Raw genomic sequence first — 18,595 nt, 5'->3', positions numbered from 1 at the left:
GAAAAACAACTTCCAATGACAGAGTTTCTTTGCAATAACTTTCCATATGTAAAAATGGAATAGTGTTGGACTGCTTCCCAGCTGATTACAACTGGTCACCTTCAAATCAAATGACCACTAATACTTGTGGAGACGTTCCATCATATAATGATTAAACGTTACATATTTTCGGTATACGATTAGTTTGCATTAGGCTGGTACAAAAATAATGTTTTTAGACGTTCAACTATATATTAAAAACGACATTATTTTTGCACCAAGCTAATAGATTGATTTTTTTTGTATGTTTATATAAAGGTGATACAATGTAGAGATGTAACGAATCGACGGAAACTGAAAAAATGAAAATATATAACGATGGAACAAGTTATGCAAATTCACATTTTAGTAACACACACACACACACACACACACACACACACACACACACACACACACACACACATATATATCTATATATATATATGTACATATATATATATATATATATATATATATATATATATATATAGTCCTGGTCAAAATCATAAGACCACTTAAGAAAGTAAGCGTTTACGCATACTATAGAATTTTTAATCAAACAAATAGTTGAAACCATTGCAAAAAGGGAAAATATGATGGAAAAAAATGAAATCTGCTTCATTCGAAACCTTAACCCTGATCTAATAATATATATATGCATATATATATATACATAAATACATACACATATATATATATATATATATATATATATATATATATATATATATATATATATATATATATAGGGTGACCCCAAAAAAACGGGCCCCAACTCTTATTAAGTCCTGTTTCTTAGTGTTTTGTCCGAATGAAATGAAACTTTGGTCATAACTTGTTTATTATATTCAAAACATCACATCAAAACACTAGGGTCTTTGGCCTTCTTTTTCTCCGTTGACTCTAAAATGCTCAGAAAACAATTGAATGTCCTCTGTTTTGTTTTTGTTTTTTAGGGGGGGGGCACCCAGTGTATACTAGCTGTACGCGCGAACCGCCGTTGCTCAGTGGAAGCGTGCCCCTCCCCTTGAAAAAAGTTAAAATACGGCTGTTTGTTGTTGTTGTTGTTGGTGCTGATACCCAACCCCCAACCTCCTCATGTTACGAACGGCTTTCAGAATAGACACCCCCAATTCCTCATGGTAAGAACGGCTATCGGAATGTCAAGAACGAGTGGAGATAGTTTTGATCAAACCCAAGCCATAAAAAAAATTAAAACTAGCAGCGAGGGGAAAAGAAAAAAAAATTGACGCAGTAGTCATGCTGGCTGGAGAGAAGAGGGAAAACTCAAAAAGCATCTATTTAGTCGTTGAAGCTGCGGTAATGTTGACTCGAAACTTGTTTCGTGTATTTATCTTTGATTATTGTTTTTATTAATTGCTGCAATAATTTCACTTATCACCGTAATCTCCAAAAATAGAATCAAAGTAAAAAATTAAAATACCCCCCCCCCAAAAAAAAATAAAAAAAACCAAATGAAGAATTTTCTTGTCATTTTTATAAAAACTAGGAAAACGTAGAACGTAAAAAAGCACATAAATATCCTTTTAGGGTTTTACTAAATATGTACGACTAAAAATGATGTACGATCATTTTACGACTAATATATACAGTGCCACGCAAAAGTATTGGATACATTACATTTTTCATCATAACTTTAATTAGGGTTCAAGATTTTACCTGAAATTTGGTCAGTATATTCCTATTACTATTCTAACTAATATTTGGGATAGTAATTACAAAATTAAAGTTTAGAAAGTTTATATTAAAGGAAAAATATAAATCAATGCAAAAGTATTGGATACATTGATTTAATATTTGCTTGCATAGCCTTTATTGCGTTCAACAGTTTCCAATCACTTTCTATAGTTGCACACATGTTTTTTTTTGCAAAGGCATGCAGGTATTTTGCACCATTCTTCTTTGCAGAACTGTTCTGGTTGTTAAATATTTTGTGGATTGCTCTTGTGAACATTGATCTTCAATATTTTCCACAATTTTTCAATTGGTTTGAGGTCTGGAGACTGACTGGGTCAAATAAGAACGTCAATTCCGTTACTTCTAAGCCATTCTTTGGTTAGTTTGGCAGCATGCTTGGGATCATTTTCCTGCTGAAACACAAAATTGCTATTATGTCCCAACAAATCAGCAGATTTCTGGAGGTTTTTCTCCAAAATCTCCCTGTACATACGTCCATTCATTCTACCATTGATGATTTCTAGTTCACCAGTACCTTTGGATGAAAAACACCCCCATACTATAATCGAACCACCGCCAAACTTTACCGTAGGAATGATATTCTTTTTGTTATAGGCGTTGCCATTTTTACGCCATACATGTGTTGCTGTGTTTCTTCCAAAGATTTCGATTTTCGTTTCGTCTGACCAGATTACCTTGTCCCAAAATTATTGGGGTTGTTTCCCATATGTTTTAACATGATTCAAACGTGATCTGACATGTCTAAGCTTCAATAATGGAACTTTTCTTGGGGACCTTGATACAAAACCTGCACGATTTAGAACTCTACTGATTGTATCCTTGCTCACATTACTCCCAGCTTCTCTGAGGTCGGTTTGAATTTCACCACGAGTAAGAAAAGGTTTTTTGTGCCTTTTTGCTTACGCACCTTGATTTTTGTTTCGTTTAATTTCCTTGGCCGACCACATATTGGAATATTTGCAACAGCTTCACCAGGATTTTTAAACTTTCTAATAACGTTTCCAACTGTACTAAGTAGTAGATTAAGTTCCCTTGATATTATTTGATACCCTTTTCCTTCTTTGTGCTTATCAATGATTTTTTGACGAATGTCTATTGACGACTCGTTAGTTTTAGGAATTTTTATAAATGAACTGGTTGACTTTGAAGGAGTGAGCCCAAACTGGAAGAATTTTATAAAATTATTTTAATATAAAGCTCTCTGATTGGTCAGTGATAACTCGTTTGCATTATTGCAACACGCTAAGCAAAAGTCATTTAAATTTATTTCAGAAAAAGAATTTTTTAAAAGTATATCCAATACTTTTGCGTTTGTTAATTCATATTTTTTCTTAAATATAAACTTTCTAAACTTTGATTTTGTAATTACTTCTCCAAATATAATTTAGTATAGTAGCAGGAATATACTGACCAATGCTTAGGCAAAATCCTGAACCCTAATTAAAGTTATGTAGATAAGTGTAATGTATCCAATACATACTTTAATACACTATATATATATATATATATATATATATATATATATATATATATATATATATATATATATAACATTGCATTGATTTCTTACTTGCGTCAGGATGGTCTGATGGATGTCCCGCATCGTATGATATTTCGGAACATATCTTTCTCAGATATGCGTTCGACTTTAGTTCAAGCGTGCATACATTATAAAAATAAAATACATATATGCGAGTATTGTATTAATAAAAGGTGTATCTGCATAGCTTATTCCACTATATATGTTTTAATTTTCTTCAGTTTGTGTCTATCCGTTATATCGCTGCATTGTATCTCTTTCTAGAAATTACTTTTATATTCACACAGAACAATTCTTCAAGCAAACACATTAACCCCTTGTAGATATATCTTTTATAAACAAATATTCTGTAAACAGCAGTCTCTATTCAACCAAGCGGTGGGGCCCCGAAAGAAACTTCTACTTTTCCGACTCAGGGTGACCCTGAGAGTAGTGGTAACTAAAGGGTTGACTTCAAACTCTTAAATTGGGTTCCACCTCTGAATGACGTTTTGTGTCATACCAGGATGGTTTGGATTCTGTGTATCTATAACGAAAAGCGACTTCCATGGACAGTGTTATTGTTTGCGAGAACTTTTCATACGTGGAAAACAATACTGCGGAGTTTCTTTTCAGACGACTACAACAAGGTCGTATCCTAATCAAATATCAACAAATACTCGTTGAGTCGTTCTTTTTAAATAATCAAACTCTGTGTATTCCATTCATCCTTTTCAATTGCTCATTGTATTGCTTATCGCCCAACTGGCAATCTCATTAACTTTTATTTTCAAGTGGCACTTGGTGATTTATTAATACAAGAACCCAAGTTTGCCTAGCTGGGCAAGCTTGAGTCTTTGTACCGGAAAAATATCCAGTAAATAAAACGTTGTTTAGTAAATCGTTATTTTTTTTGCATTTTTTTTTTCATTTCCATACATCAAACATGGATATAAATACCACTAAAACATCCGCTAGGTCATAAGCTTAATTTCGGTACCTTACTTGCCTTGGTGGATTGCCTGTAGGCTGAGATAAACCGCGTCACACACACATTAGGAAAATGTATAATAAACTAGAAATCAATATGATTGGGAGACAGGGTCGACGAGAAAAATGGTAGAAATATAGATTTTGATATGATGGGTAGAGTTTTTTTTTTTTTCAAATTTACAAAAACTGTTCGATAATAAGGGTTAGTGAAATGTTCAACTAGATGATAGAACAGTACCGCGAAGGGATTTAGGAGTATTGTTAATTGACAGGACACCATGACAGATATTTGGTAAGATTGAACTTGAAAAAGAGCCAGGCAATATGTAAAGAAATTTAACCGTGTTAACGTGTTGCTGAGCTGGGAAGTTCTTAGAAATAAACTTTATCCATGGAAGTTACGTTTGATTTTTGATACACAGAAGAGAAAAGAAATGTTATTTATTCGAGTTGATGGAATGGCGGATTCTTGATAAGAAGAGTTGTCCGTAAAGAGGGAAGGAATCGGAGTTTGGAGCTCAGTTGAGCACTTACGATGTAGAGTAGAGTAGAGGAAGACTAACAACATCTCTTTTGTGATAAATTAACTGCAGATATGAGAAGATATCATGTCTCACTAAATTATTGATCTCCTATTAGGTATGTACTTGCACTGGGGATTCTGAAACGTTTAGTGTCGTATCCAGAACAGTATTTAATGTTAGATAGAATTTGAAGAGCAAATAAGAAAGTGATCGTGATGTTGAAATAATCGCTTACTCTCGCGGCGCTTTATTTTTGGCAAAATTTATGTGTGTCTTGTGAGTTAAGAAAGGTGTTGAGCAGAAAAGGACATGAAATTGTCCGCAGTTCCGATCATGTTTGCCGTGTGAATTTATTTGAAAATGGCTTGAATGTCGTGAAAAGTTGCAAACAAAATAAGAAGACGAGAAGTAGAATGAGGAATGCCGGCCCAACAGGACGAAAACAGATTCCAACCGAAATCTTAAAAATAAGGGATTTGCTAAAAATAAGTCTGTAATGTTTGTAATATGAGCAGACAACTGGGAGATTATTTGAACGTTCACTTGAAAAGTAATAGGAAGAGGGTTAGTAGAAGATGAACAGAAGAAGAAGAAGAAGAAGAAGAAGAAGAAGAAGAAGAAGAAAGTAAAAAAAGAGAGGGATGAAAAAGGAGAAGTAGAACGGAATGAGAGGGTAGGAGGAGGAACGGACTTCTGAGATCGACGCCTGGCGAAATATACTTTGAAATTCTCGCTGAGAAGGCAATCGTTCTATTTCGAACTTTGTGTGATTTATTGTTGCTGTGATACATCGAAACAGTCCGTCTTGAGATAAATGCGTATGTCCTACTTATTGGTTTTGGAATTGTGATAAGTGGAATCACCTACTACCACTAGCGATAATGCGCACACACATATACATATATGTATATATGTGTGTGTGTCTGTGCGTATGCATTATATATATATATATATATATATATGTATATATATATAGTCTTAAGTTTTATCCACATGCAATTTTATAAGGCGATATAATATATCAGTATTTATTCAAACAGTGCTCAATACGTGAGTAGAGTTAGTTAGTAAGTTCTGAAAATATATCTATGGCAATTAAGCTACACAGAAGCTTCTGTGTTTCATATCAGTAGAAAGTTGTTAGGGCTAGACATCTTGAGAGTGTTCTGATCATAAAAGCAAATTACGTATTTATTTTGTTGGAGATGCAATCACCGAATTACAAGTAAATGTTTTAAATTTAATGTAGTACAGATTTGTCCGAAATTCTTGTTATCCTAACGAAAATAAGTAGTCTAAAAGAAGTGTTATCCCTACCAAAATGGATGGTCCGAAAGTCTTGTTAACTATGTAAAATTGTTTAACATATATTTAAAAGTGTCTTTGTCTATCTGTATGCCTGTGTTTGGTCCACAGACTTGAAACTTGATATATAGAGGATTTGAACTTGTGGAACCAATTCGATTTGGGTTTTAGCCGACAAAAATAACTGCTAAGGGGTCAAAATTTTTAAAAATGGAACTTGGCTAATGTATGTTAATTAAACGTGTTATTTCTATGCATGCCAAAATATACATTCATATTTTTAACAACGCTACTTTTTTTTTAATCAATTGTATGCATATGGACTTAGATCAGATGGTAACGAATAAGGCCGGAGAGCTACATGTTTAGGTTTTGATTCTAGTTGATAATACCCAAGTCAAAGTATGTTTTACTTTTGAAATAACTACTATATATTTACGGTGCAATATAATAATCAATAGAGAATTCGCTTTATAATAATAAATATGAAATCTGCATGAAGTAAAATATCATCGTATTTTACGATCGGACCACGCTGGGCGGCCGTAACTAAAAACTGGGTACAATATAATAATCATAGCAAAATCGGGCGGCCTGTCAGTCCTTACTAAAAGCAACTTTCGAAAGCTTCGTTGACCTTAACAAAAAGGATGATCTGACAGTTTTATTATCCTAACTGAAAGCAATGGTCTGAAAGTCACGTTGATCTTACCAAAAAGATTGGTCTTAAAGCCTTGATATCCATATTAATATTTGATATCCATACTAATATTTGTTATCCATACTAATATTTGATATCCATACCAAAATTGATGATCTGAAAGTTTTATTACGCTCAATAACAACAGTAATCTTAAAGTCTTGTTGACCCTATCAAACAGGGTTGTCTAAAAATCTCCCTAACCCTACTAAAATGCGGAGTCTAAAAGTCCTGTTACCCTCTACCAAAAAGAGTGGTCCAATGGATGATCCAAGAGTTTTTTTTTACTCTTTACCAAAAAAGTGAAATTTTGTGACCCTACTGTAACGTTTTCCACGGATCAGCACACATTGTGTGCAGTTTCTGTCGCAAAGAAGACCAAAACAAATAATAGGAAATAACTCCAACTCGCTTGTTCTTTGTAGCAACAACATTTATTTCCTCATTGGTATAGCTGTGACATTACCTACGCGATCTACAACGTTTTCCGCGTCCCTCACGAGATCTCGAACGTTAACTCGTCTCTCACGAGATCTCGAATGTTAGCTCGTCTTCCTCGTGATCGTTCTCTTTCTCTGGTGACGTCGTTTCGCACGCATTTACATACGCACATCCATGCTATGTTACACTACCAAAACGGGTGTCTCGAATGTTTCGAATGATCCAGAAATCTTGGTATGCTTACCAAAATGTAACAGCGATAGATGCAAAATGCTAAAATATTACGCAGGTCATTGTGTCGCATTGTTTTGCGCTCTGAAAATGATTTGCATACACGCCTTCCCGATGTGACAGTTTTAATTAAAGTAAATAAGCTGCATTGATTACATGTTCTTTACTGTATTGTTAAGTTAATGTTCTACTGTTATTTGTTTTTACTGTTTGTAAAGTAAGTAAACTAGTGTGTATTGTATTACTAATTATTTCTTCCTCTGCTGTTGTCACATTTTGAGCGAAGCAACCGCTGAGTATATTCTAATATGCCATGCGTCCGTTTATGGTGTATCTGTTTAATGTATTATCCTTAGACCTGCTAGACTCTTGTTATTATTATTTTATAATGTTTAATTTGTTCAACAATGCGTCGATTCTTATGATTTTTTATTGTATCATATTGTTTGTGAGAGCAGCAGATAAATTTGAACGGGGAACAGGCACTGTATTTTCATATTTTCTTTCTTTGAATATTGTAATGTTGGGCATGGGGCAACCAAACCAGCTGCCAATATTCCCCTGCTTTTTATTGAAACCAACCGAGAGCTCTTTTTAGTATCCTCGCTTTTCCCTTAAGTGCAATTGTCTGGATCTCTTTTGCACTTGGTTCACCAGGAATATTCGTTAGGTAGGACTTCAGGTTCTTCTTCATAAGCCCTGTGGCACCTATAATAACTGGTATGATTGATATCTTCATAAGATTCCAGTTACTTTTCATATCATACATGAGACCTTGATATTTGGTCTGTTTCTCCCTTTCAGCTCTGTTCACTCACTTCAACCAAGGTTACCACTCTCTCTGACTTATTCCATTTAACTATATCAGGTTTCACAGTGACTGTAGGGATTACATGGTCGCAATATATGGTATATAAGTCATTTCCAACTGTCCTTTCGGGCTGATGTTCCCAGGACTTGCTGCTGCACTGGATATTTATTTATTTTTTTTTCATATTAGTATGTCTATTCGTTTTTATTATGAAAACAGCTATAATATAAAATGCAAGATAACTCATGACTAGCTTTTGTAGAGTCGGGTTATCGGAAGTTAAACCATTTTCCACTAAGCTTATCTTAGCTAGGAGAATAACAAGATAAGCAGGATAAATACACAGATTGGGCGAATACCTTTGTATAGTCAATATCCGTTTTGCATATGTGCAACCACTTGTAAATAGTAATACCTATATCAATACGCTTATTGGCTGGTAAATATCTATTGGCAAGGAAAAGTTTAGGAAAATATCCTAGTCTTCAGTGTTCCCGGTCATATTGCCTGGCATATCAATTAACTAACATCATTAATAGGTCGAGAGTGGCATACGTTTTATACAAGTGTGTCACTGAAATATTACATTGCCTCATCTTTAGTGTTCTGCTCCTTTTAAAAGCCCAATGCCGACCAAGGAATGTGAACGCGTGAAGACATGAACAGTTAGAAGCACGAAGCCACACATCTGTTAGAATGTAAGATAAGGTTATTACCATGTCTTTGGTAGTGATTGGTTTAGGTGAAGATTCAAGTGTCTGGAAAGACTAATTTAAGTGATCACTAGGGCCTATAAGATATCAATGGATATATACCTGAGAATCAAAACAAGGAAAAGAATATGCTGTTGTCATAGCCCTAGTGATCACTTTCAACCCACGTATATGAGAAGATACTAAAAAATAGGTGAACTATCTACTGATTAATTTACTCCAGCGCTTCACAGAACGCTTCTACTAAACCATATACTAAAGAGAGAATGTTTACTGAAATATTAGACCACTCCTATATGACGCTGACAGACATGAGCGCAGAAGGGCTCTTGTTACTAATGTTACTAATAAATTTTAGCGATTCAACATAGGCATAGTAGCACATTATGATCTTGTAGATTGGGGATCAAAAGGAACGAAAGCAAAACGCATTTTGGTTTTACCATATAAATCATCTGGGTTTGACAATTGAAACGTATACTGTTTTTGAACAAATAATGAATAGAAAGCCTCTTCTCTTTATGGTGCCATCAATCCATTTTCTCCATTTACAAGAATTAAAGAAGCTGTAGAAAGTTCACGCTATTTTAGTCAATGTGATAACATGTCGTACATTGCTTCATTCCGTGGGAGTATTTGCAGAGAGTTACTACATTTTCTTTTCTAATTTTCTTATCATTTTTTTTTTTGAGCTGGGGATGGGGCATTTAAGTCTACAGACTCGAAATTTGATGTACAGGGCATGGAGATCTGGGAAAATCTTTGTAATCTGTTTTCGGCTAGAAATTTCAACGATTTGACCTTTGAGAACTCTACCTAACTCCTCCGCGAATGCTGGGTCTAAATACTTGAACTTTTAGATATAGGTTCCTTGGACACAGATCCAACTTAATAACTTGATTTGAGCCCAAAACAATAAAGTTTAAGAGGTCATAATAGGGGTCAAAGTTTTAAAATTATTTTCGAAAGTCATTCCCTCTTTTCGATTGTCTAGCCTTAATTAAAACCTACGTCACTTCCGATTTGGTGGTGGTCGGAACAGCAAAGACGTCAGGATTTTTCTCGTTCTTTTCCTCCTTCACGGTATGGGTTCGAGCCTTCCTTCTTACTACCACTTTTTTTTGCTCAACACACACCTCCAAACACCCGGGACAGGCCGGGCACCCATGCTAGTATATCTATAACAGTGAAATATCTGTCTGTCTGTCAGTCTGTCTATGTGTCTGTGTACATTTCCCTACCAAATAACTCTGTCAATTTCCGGTCTACATACTCAAAATTTGGCATAAGGGGTATTGAGATTTGGGAAAATCTTTTGATCGGTTTTCGGCCAGAAATTTTGCTGTTAAGGGGTCAAAGTTCAACGATTTGACCTTTGAGAACTCTACCAAACTCCTCCGCCAATTTTGGGTCTAAACACTTAAAATTTTAGATATAGATTACTTGGACAGGGATCTAACTTTATAATTCTATTTAAGTCCAAAACAATAAATGCTAAGGGATCAAAATTGGGGTCAAAGTTGTAAAAAAATTGACGTCTGCGGTCTCTACCAACTTTTCTCTATGGTAGTTAACAAAGACTATTATATAGAAAGGCATTACCGTACACATTCACACTTTTTAATATTTACATAGGCACGTAAAGTTATGAACAGTACATAGGGCCCTAGCAACGCCGGCCGGAACAGTTAGTGCAATATAAATCTGTAGTTCGCCTTAAAGGTCACCTTAGTGGTCATGAGCGACACAAAGAAGATATAGAGTAGTTATCTTTTGACAAGATATAACGAATCCGTAAACATTGTCGTGTGTGTGTGTGTGTGTGTGTGTGTGTATACATATATATATATATACATATATATATATATATATATATATATATATATACAGTGTCTTCCACTACTAGGAGTGATAATCTATATATCTATAAAAGTGGACGTGTCTGTGTGTCTGTCTATCTGTGTGTCTGTGTATATTTCCCTACGCAATAACTGTCAATTTTTAGTCTACAGATTCGAAATTTGATATACAGGGTACTGAGATTTGGGAAAATTTATGTGATTTGGTTTCAGCCAGAAATTTGGCTTTGAAGGGGTCAAAGTTCAATGATTTTACCTTTGAGAACTCTACCACCTCCTCCGACAATTTTGGGTCTTAACACTTTAAATTTTAGATATAGGTTCATTGGACATGGATCTAACTTGATAACTTGATTTGAGCCCAAAATAATAAATTTTAAGGGGTCATTATAGGAGTCAAGTTTAAAAAAATTGACCGTTTCTTTTGTTTTTTCTTTTTTTTTTTTTTTTTTTTTTGCAAAGCATACACCTTCAAACACCCGGGCAACGCCGGGCACCCATGCTAGTAAAATAATAAAACAATAAATATTTGTTGATCTTAAACTACCGATGAAACTAAAATTCCAAATATCATAATGTAAATAAATTCTTACTGATCCACTTTCTTAAATAATCAAATTCTGCTCAATCATCATCATCATTACCAATCATCACTATTTTATGTCACCGGCCACCTGGCATTCATTAAACCTTATCCTCGAGTGACCTTTTAGAGTTGATAAGTAGTGACAGGTTAGTAAAATAAATCACTGATCACAGTAGCTCCTTACACCTCAGTGGCAATATGGCTTTGGAGGGGAGAGGTAAACAAAAGTAAAAACATGTAAATATCATGTTTACACTTGTAATAATAATAATTCCGTCTGTCAGTCTGTCACGCATTTAAGTTCAAAATATCTTTAGATGTGTCTCTATAAGAAGATCTGTCTGTCCGTTTGTCTGTCTGTAAACCCTAAACTCGTTGGTCGGTGACGCTTATGTTTGAAATTGCATTATCATGGCTAAGCGCACAGATTGACTGGACGTATCTTACCAATATCCGTTGTTCTGTTTGTGTTACCTTCTCGTTTCCTCTTTCTCACATTAAAACAGCGATTCGTCGTGCTTACCTCGATCATTCCCCCCGGTGGTAATTCGTTAAACCGGATGTTCTCCCATCGGGGATCCAGGATGGATGCAGACTTAAGAGAGGAAGACAAGCACCAAAGATTTGGTGGCTGCGAAAAGGAACCAACCTTGACTCGAAATGTAATACGAGACGCGTTTGTTTAACTTACAGCACAACTCGTAAATGCTTGTGTTTTTTTTTTGTTGTTGTTGTTTTTTGTTTTTTCGTGTTTTTCTCTATTTATTCCCACTTAAAACGCTCAGCTCAATAACGTAATTTCTCTTTCGATACGCACCTCCTTTCTCCGTTCATTAGTTGAGTTGACACCACGGCTAATTCATTTCACACAATGATAAGTATGAATCTTTGTAAACAAATAAACCTTCTAGTTCGACAGAAAAAGTTTCGAGTTCGACAAGATACGCTTAAAGAATGTTGGAGGTTACATTGATCGAACCATTGTAAAAATAACATTAAAATGAGAACAGTAGTTCAAATAATGCAACTCATAAAAATTATCAATTCTTATCTAAAAAAAATTAGACTATAAATAAAACGTGATTATCTTTTTAGTCTATATTGATTATGTGTTGGATTTTCTGCTTCAGAATAAGGCAGTTACCACTGATACGAAAGGATCTACTGTGAATTAAAATTCATATTTACAAGTGGAGGCGGTTGGCTATCGACATGTTTGATCTTATTACATTTAAATTTCTCCATGCTGGTACAATCAGAAGAACAGAGGACAAGGAATTTAAATGGCTAGCAGTTCGAAAGACAAGTTATTAGAGAAAAAAAAAACTCCGACATCTGAGTACCTCTAGAGTGAAAGATTGGGATTTTGCTGACTAAAGGGTCAGTCAAGGGTGTCTACATCAAATGAGAGCGTCAGTGCAGCAGGTTTATCGCTGGAAATTCTATTAAAGTACTTGTAAAACAAGCACTGGGATGCAACATTGCGACGATGGATAGTGGCTTGGGGTGGACAGATAGTGTGGAACTTATTAGATTAGAAGCTCTTTTGAGAGAAGCTAGTTATTTGTACACCAGCCAAGATGTGATAACAATACTCCATGCATGGTTGAATAGTGGCTTTGTAACGACATGGGATCCTGTCAGGTGTGAGAAGTTTGCTAACACGGTAGAGGGGGCCCAATTTGCTTGCAGCAGCCATGGCAATGTGTTCTATATAGTTATTATAATTCACGTTACATGTGAATCGTAAGGCCAAAACAGTTTTAACGATGAACTTTCAATTAGAGGACTATTAGCCATAGTAATCGTTGGTTGAAAATATTTCTTATGATAAAAGGAAAGGCATATTATCATAGCATTAAATATTATCATGCATTTTACGTCTTCTCATTCCACTGCACTGGAGAATTTGGATTGGATTTGTGTGCGTTGGTTTATTCCACCTGTCGAGAATAGAGCGAGGTGTCGTCAGCAAACATACACATTTCAGAAAAAAGGTTGCTTATTGTAATCAGGAATAATCACATCTAAGATTCGGCTTCTGGGGAACATCAGCATTATTGTCATATTGTTTAGATGTACGGCTATCCAGAACAATTAAACCTTTCTTTTGGATAAAAAGGATATTAAATATTCGTCGAGTAATACCATATTGATTAATTTTTGGATATATCAAACGCTACCGACCTAGCTTCACCAGTTTTGTCCACTGTATGGTAAATCCTTTCTGAGGGGACCATTAGAATAGCTACATAAAAACAAGCTTGTCTGAATTCATACTCTACGTCAGACAGAAATTTAGCATTTACAATATAGTAGACTAGCTCTAGATCAATTAACGATTCACAGATGCTAACAAAGAGAAGGAAGAAACTAGTAGTGTTACGTTGTGTTTGTATATGAATATGTTCCAAAACGACGTACATGTTGAATAGTTGGGTTTTATATTTTATCTGTATATTCATTTGCGTGTAAATGCCTGTATGTATATACGTCGTATCATTTAGTTGATCATCTAATGTGTATATTTTTATATATATATATGCAAAAAAACAGTTCTAACAGGAAACGATTGACGTGGACGTGTCGAAATAGTTGTAGATAAACAGTTCTTTTTAACAGTTGTAAATAACGCAACACATACCTGGATTATATACGAACATTTATTTTTTTGATTCCGGTCGGCATCTTCAGAGATTACAACGTCATCACATATTGACTGCCTAAGAAAACTACGTTCCCTGCATCGTGGAAAGACCAACTCCCCTTTGAGTCATACGTTCTCTCTGATGTTCAGCTAACGACTGACTAGAATCTCCCCAAATCTACATCTCATCACGTGTCTAAGACCAACAGCTGATGTAACCTCAATCTAGTTATTTGTTGATGCAAACCAAAAATTATGTTTACGTCTATTTTTTTTATTTTCACGTTCTTTTATAGCTGTTTATTGTTTCAGTCTGTCAATCACTTTTCCCAATTAAATTGTTTATTTTTCTAATCATAATAATCGATCCAACGACTCGCCGTCGATCGAATCAATTAATAATAATCTCTATATAAATAAAATGAACTCATTTTCCCGTGTGAGTTTGACCTTAATAGGAATAAAAATCACGACACTACATTCAAATGTAATGTCCCCACACTTCAGCACATGATCTAAGGTGTGTTATAGGCCTACTACCCTTACAGTTCCTTGATATTCGTGCATTTCTATATTTTTTCCGGTGAGAGTTCACTGCCACAATCGGGTAGAATCAATGGAAGTTGTAAAATCTTTTCTCTCTATTCGATTCATACTCCACCCGCGACCACTTAACACCGCTGCGGATACGTCCACAGAGGAATATACGAGGAACACCGGTTTGAGTTCTTAGTTGCTTAAAAAATATGGATTGTCGTTTTTCCGTCGGGTGAAACGCTACTTTACATTCCAGTTATTCTGTGGGTTACTTGCGCCGTTTTATAACTTTCTCCTTCTTTTTTCACCTTTTTTTCTTCATTTATATTTTTTTCTCTTTTTGTAGGGGTGGGGTGGGGGTTGCAATTCGAAGGATTACTTAAACGAAACGAACTAACATTGGATTCCAGTTTTTACAAGAAACGTTAACAGTTAGCCGCCAGCATTCTTCAAATCTTGCACCGATTAGTCGCTTTAATATTTTATTTACTCTCTTTATACTTCTATTATGTTTGCACTGATTTCATACGTGATACTAGGAGAGGGGGAGAGCTGAATCCTATTTTCGGATTAGTTACTTATTCATTATTTATTTCTATACATTGCATTTCTGAGAGTTCCATTAGCACAAGAACTACTACGCTATCGATATTGGAATCAGACGACATTCAAATTGGTTAATTGCGACAACAAAGAAAACATTACAAAAAAAAACGCGGGCAGTTTTCTGGTTTTATTTATTCATTTTTTCTTTTTCATTGAAACAAAGAAAAATAATAAAATAAAATCTAATAAACATATTTTCATTATACACGGTAATTTTTTTTTTAATTTTGTTTTTCCATTTAAAAAAAACAAAAAATTAGATTTAAATAAACATATTTGCATTTTATGCGGTAACTTGCATTTTATGTGGTAACAAATGAACACATATCCAAGGAAATGGCAGAAACACTAGAGGATAACCTCCAATCCGTAGTGGAATGGGGACAAAAATGGTTGGTCACATTCAATGCTGCTAAGACTAAGCTTGTTTCGTTCAATAACTACAAGAAACCTTCTCTACCACCAATAGCAATGGCCAAGAACACATTGCCTGAAAGTACTTCTTTTAAACTCCTCGGCCTAACGTTTACAGGGAATATGAACTGGAATAGATACATTGAGAGCATTGCCAAGGCTGCTGCAAGGAAGGTTGGCTCCCTCTACCGTGCTAGAAAACTACTTACGCCTGACAGTATCCTATACCTCTATAAGGGAACCATTCGCCCATGTATGGAGTACTGTTGTCACATCTGGGCTGGTGCATCTGCTTCTTGTCTCTCGCTCCTGGACAGGGTTAAAAAGAGAGTCGTCAACCTGATAGGTCCTGAACTGTCATCTAGGCTTCAGCCTCTGTCCCATCGACGAGATGTTGCATCCCTCTGCCTGTTCTACAAATACTTCAATGGTGAATGCTCTGACGAACTGCAAACACTTGTACCTCCCCAACGTAACTACCCCCGACAAACTCGACAAGCTACTAAGTCTCACCCCTTTACAGTAGAGATCCCTAGGTGCAAGAAAGCCTTTTACTCCAATAGTTTCTTCCCCAGAACTGCGGGTCTTTGGAACTCCCTTCCGGGATTCTGCTTTCCCAACTGCAATCATATGCAGAAGTTCAAGTGTAATGTGAACAAACATCTTTCTACTCTTCTCCCTTCGTAATGACCCCGCTAATTAAGTCCCTAATAGTAGCCCCCTGCTTCAAAGTGGCACTGTGCCTTGTTTGGGGTGAAAATTGAATAAAAAAAATAAAAAAAAATAAAAAAAAACTTTTGGGTTTTTTCTTTTTTTTCCTTTTTTTTCCTTTGGTATTCTTTCACGTTCGTTTTGTTTTTTATTCCTTTCAATTTTACGCGTCATATATAAGCTAAACCAGGGCGGGCACCTCTATAAATGCAAAAGTTAAAATGCGCGCGCGTGTGTGTGTGTGTGCGTGTGTGCGTGTGTGTGGTGTGTGTGTGTGTTGGTGTTCATTCATCCTAAACGGCCTCCTCCTGCTACTACGACAATGGCGTCATGTTTTACCTAGAAAACGTTGACGTTAGTTTCAACCACCTGCAAGTGTTTTTAAAGGGTTAATTTTATTCGTACTCAATTGTGTGTCTCTTTTGCGTAGAGTTAACGTGTCAGGCATGTTTTTCCGCCTTAGTCTCGATGCTTCGGGTTCGAGCCTCTCTTCCTACCTTTTTTTCTTTTTTACACCTTTTTGTTCCTTTTTTTTTACATTTGTTCGCGGTTTTGCTTTGTTTTGGTTTTTCCAATTTTTTTATAACATCGTGTTTTTTTATAATATTAAAACAGGGTACCCCCTCCTACATACACACCTACAAACCCCCGGGAAACTCCGGGTACCCCCCTAGTAATAATAATAATGTTTTGACCCCTTTGCCCTGTCTGCTACTGTTAACACAGATACTACGCTACGATCACAGTCAAAAGGTCACAACATAGGGTGATAATTTTGCGGGTCAGATCTTTCACTAGAAACTTGAATACTGGCACCACATAGGTAATTTTCCAGCTACCAGGGAAGCAAGATTAAACAAATCATCTGTTGTAGAGTTTGGAGAGAACGGGGGCCAGATCAACACAGTATTTCTTTAAGACTTAAAGGATAAGACAAGGCCTGCATGCATTAGCCGTGTCAAGGTTTACATGATATTCCATACTTGAAAAGGGGAGGTAATCGGGTCATCTATTTAGTATGGCTTCTGTTCGCAACGAGAAGCTTTGGAGGGAGTTGTTTGTGGCGTCCAAAAAGGAGTTTAAGACAAACCGCTGGGAAAACAATTCAGCCTTATCAGTTGCAATGCAGGCGACCTCATTGTGGTTGGAGAGCGGGGGAATTGTCGATTGCTCTCTACCACGTTTTATTTCTTTTTCTGAAACAAAGATGTGTATGACTACACACACACACAGACACACACACACGCATATATATATATATATATATATATATATATATATATATATATATATATATAATTTTTTAATTTTTTATTGAGCCCATAATAAATTTACATTAGTGTTTCCATTGGATTTTCACCCCAGGAGATGAGGTAGAGTACCAATTTCATCGGAATTTATAGATGGACTGAAGTTTAAACTTACAGAAATGGATAGAAAGTTATTGGGGGGGGTATTAAATAGAGAGTGAGGTCGTGTGGTAGTGTGACACGACCTCCCTCTCTGTTTAATACCCCCTCAATAACTTTCTATCCACTTCTGTAAGTTTAAACTTCAGTTCCGATGAAATTGGTACTACCTCATCTCCTGGGGTGAAAATCCAATGGAAACAGTAATGTAAATTTATTATGGGCTCAATAAAAAATTAAAAAATTATAGACCGCTCTATTAACATATCGAGCACTTTTATTGGGTTTTTTTTTTACCTTATTTCCCTTGAAAAGAAATATATATATATATATATATATATATATATATATATATATATATATATAATTATTTTTTTACTATAATAATTAAATACCTACAGACACTAGTGTTTCATCCTTTCAGGAATCTTCAGTGCAGTGTGTCACGATTAACACCAGTCGACAGATTCGTACGATTAGCAAAGACCGTATCCAATCGGTTACCATTAACCGCGATAAATAACGTTGAATTTAAACATTTTAATTTTAAATGTTCTTTACGTCAGTCAGACAGTGATCTAATCGTTATACGATGATCTATGCATAAGAGCTAAATTGACCGACTTAATTCAACTGAAAGTGCTCAACGATAAGCAACGAGTTTCTTAAAGGGGCTGACATAATTATTTTTTTACTATAATATTCAATACCTATACTTTTCAACATTTGCTTGAACAGTACAACTAGGTAGTAAGTTATGAAAATATATATGATAATTAAGTGGCACAAAAGTTTCTTCATTTCAACCACGAGGATGAAACGCGGAAATTTTAATGTAGCTTAATTTCT

The 18,595-nt window shown here is 35.4% G+C and overlaps 1 protein-coding gene across 1 annotated transcript in view; it reads left to right on the top strand.

Annotated features, from left to right (window-relative positions):
• The window catches only part of LOC145279720 (lens fiber membrane intrinsic protein-like), a 311,829-nt gene that overhangs the window by 106,327 nt on the left and 186,907 nt on the right, over window positions 1-18,595 (top strand). The window lies entirely within an intron of this gene.

Source organism: Euprymna scolopes, chromosome 7, assembly GCF_053919585.1.
Source record: "Euprymna scolopes isolate OS-2025 chromosome 7, ASM5391958v1, whole genome shotgun sequence".
Classification (NCBI taxonomy): Eukaryota; Metazoa; Mollusca; class Cephalopoda; order Sepiida; family Sepiolidae; genus Euprymna; species Euprymna scolopes.
The sequence above is the reverse complement of the archived record's forward strand: the minus strand, read 5'-3'. Positions and strand labels throughout refer to the sequence as shown.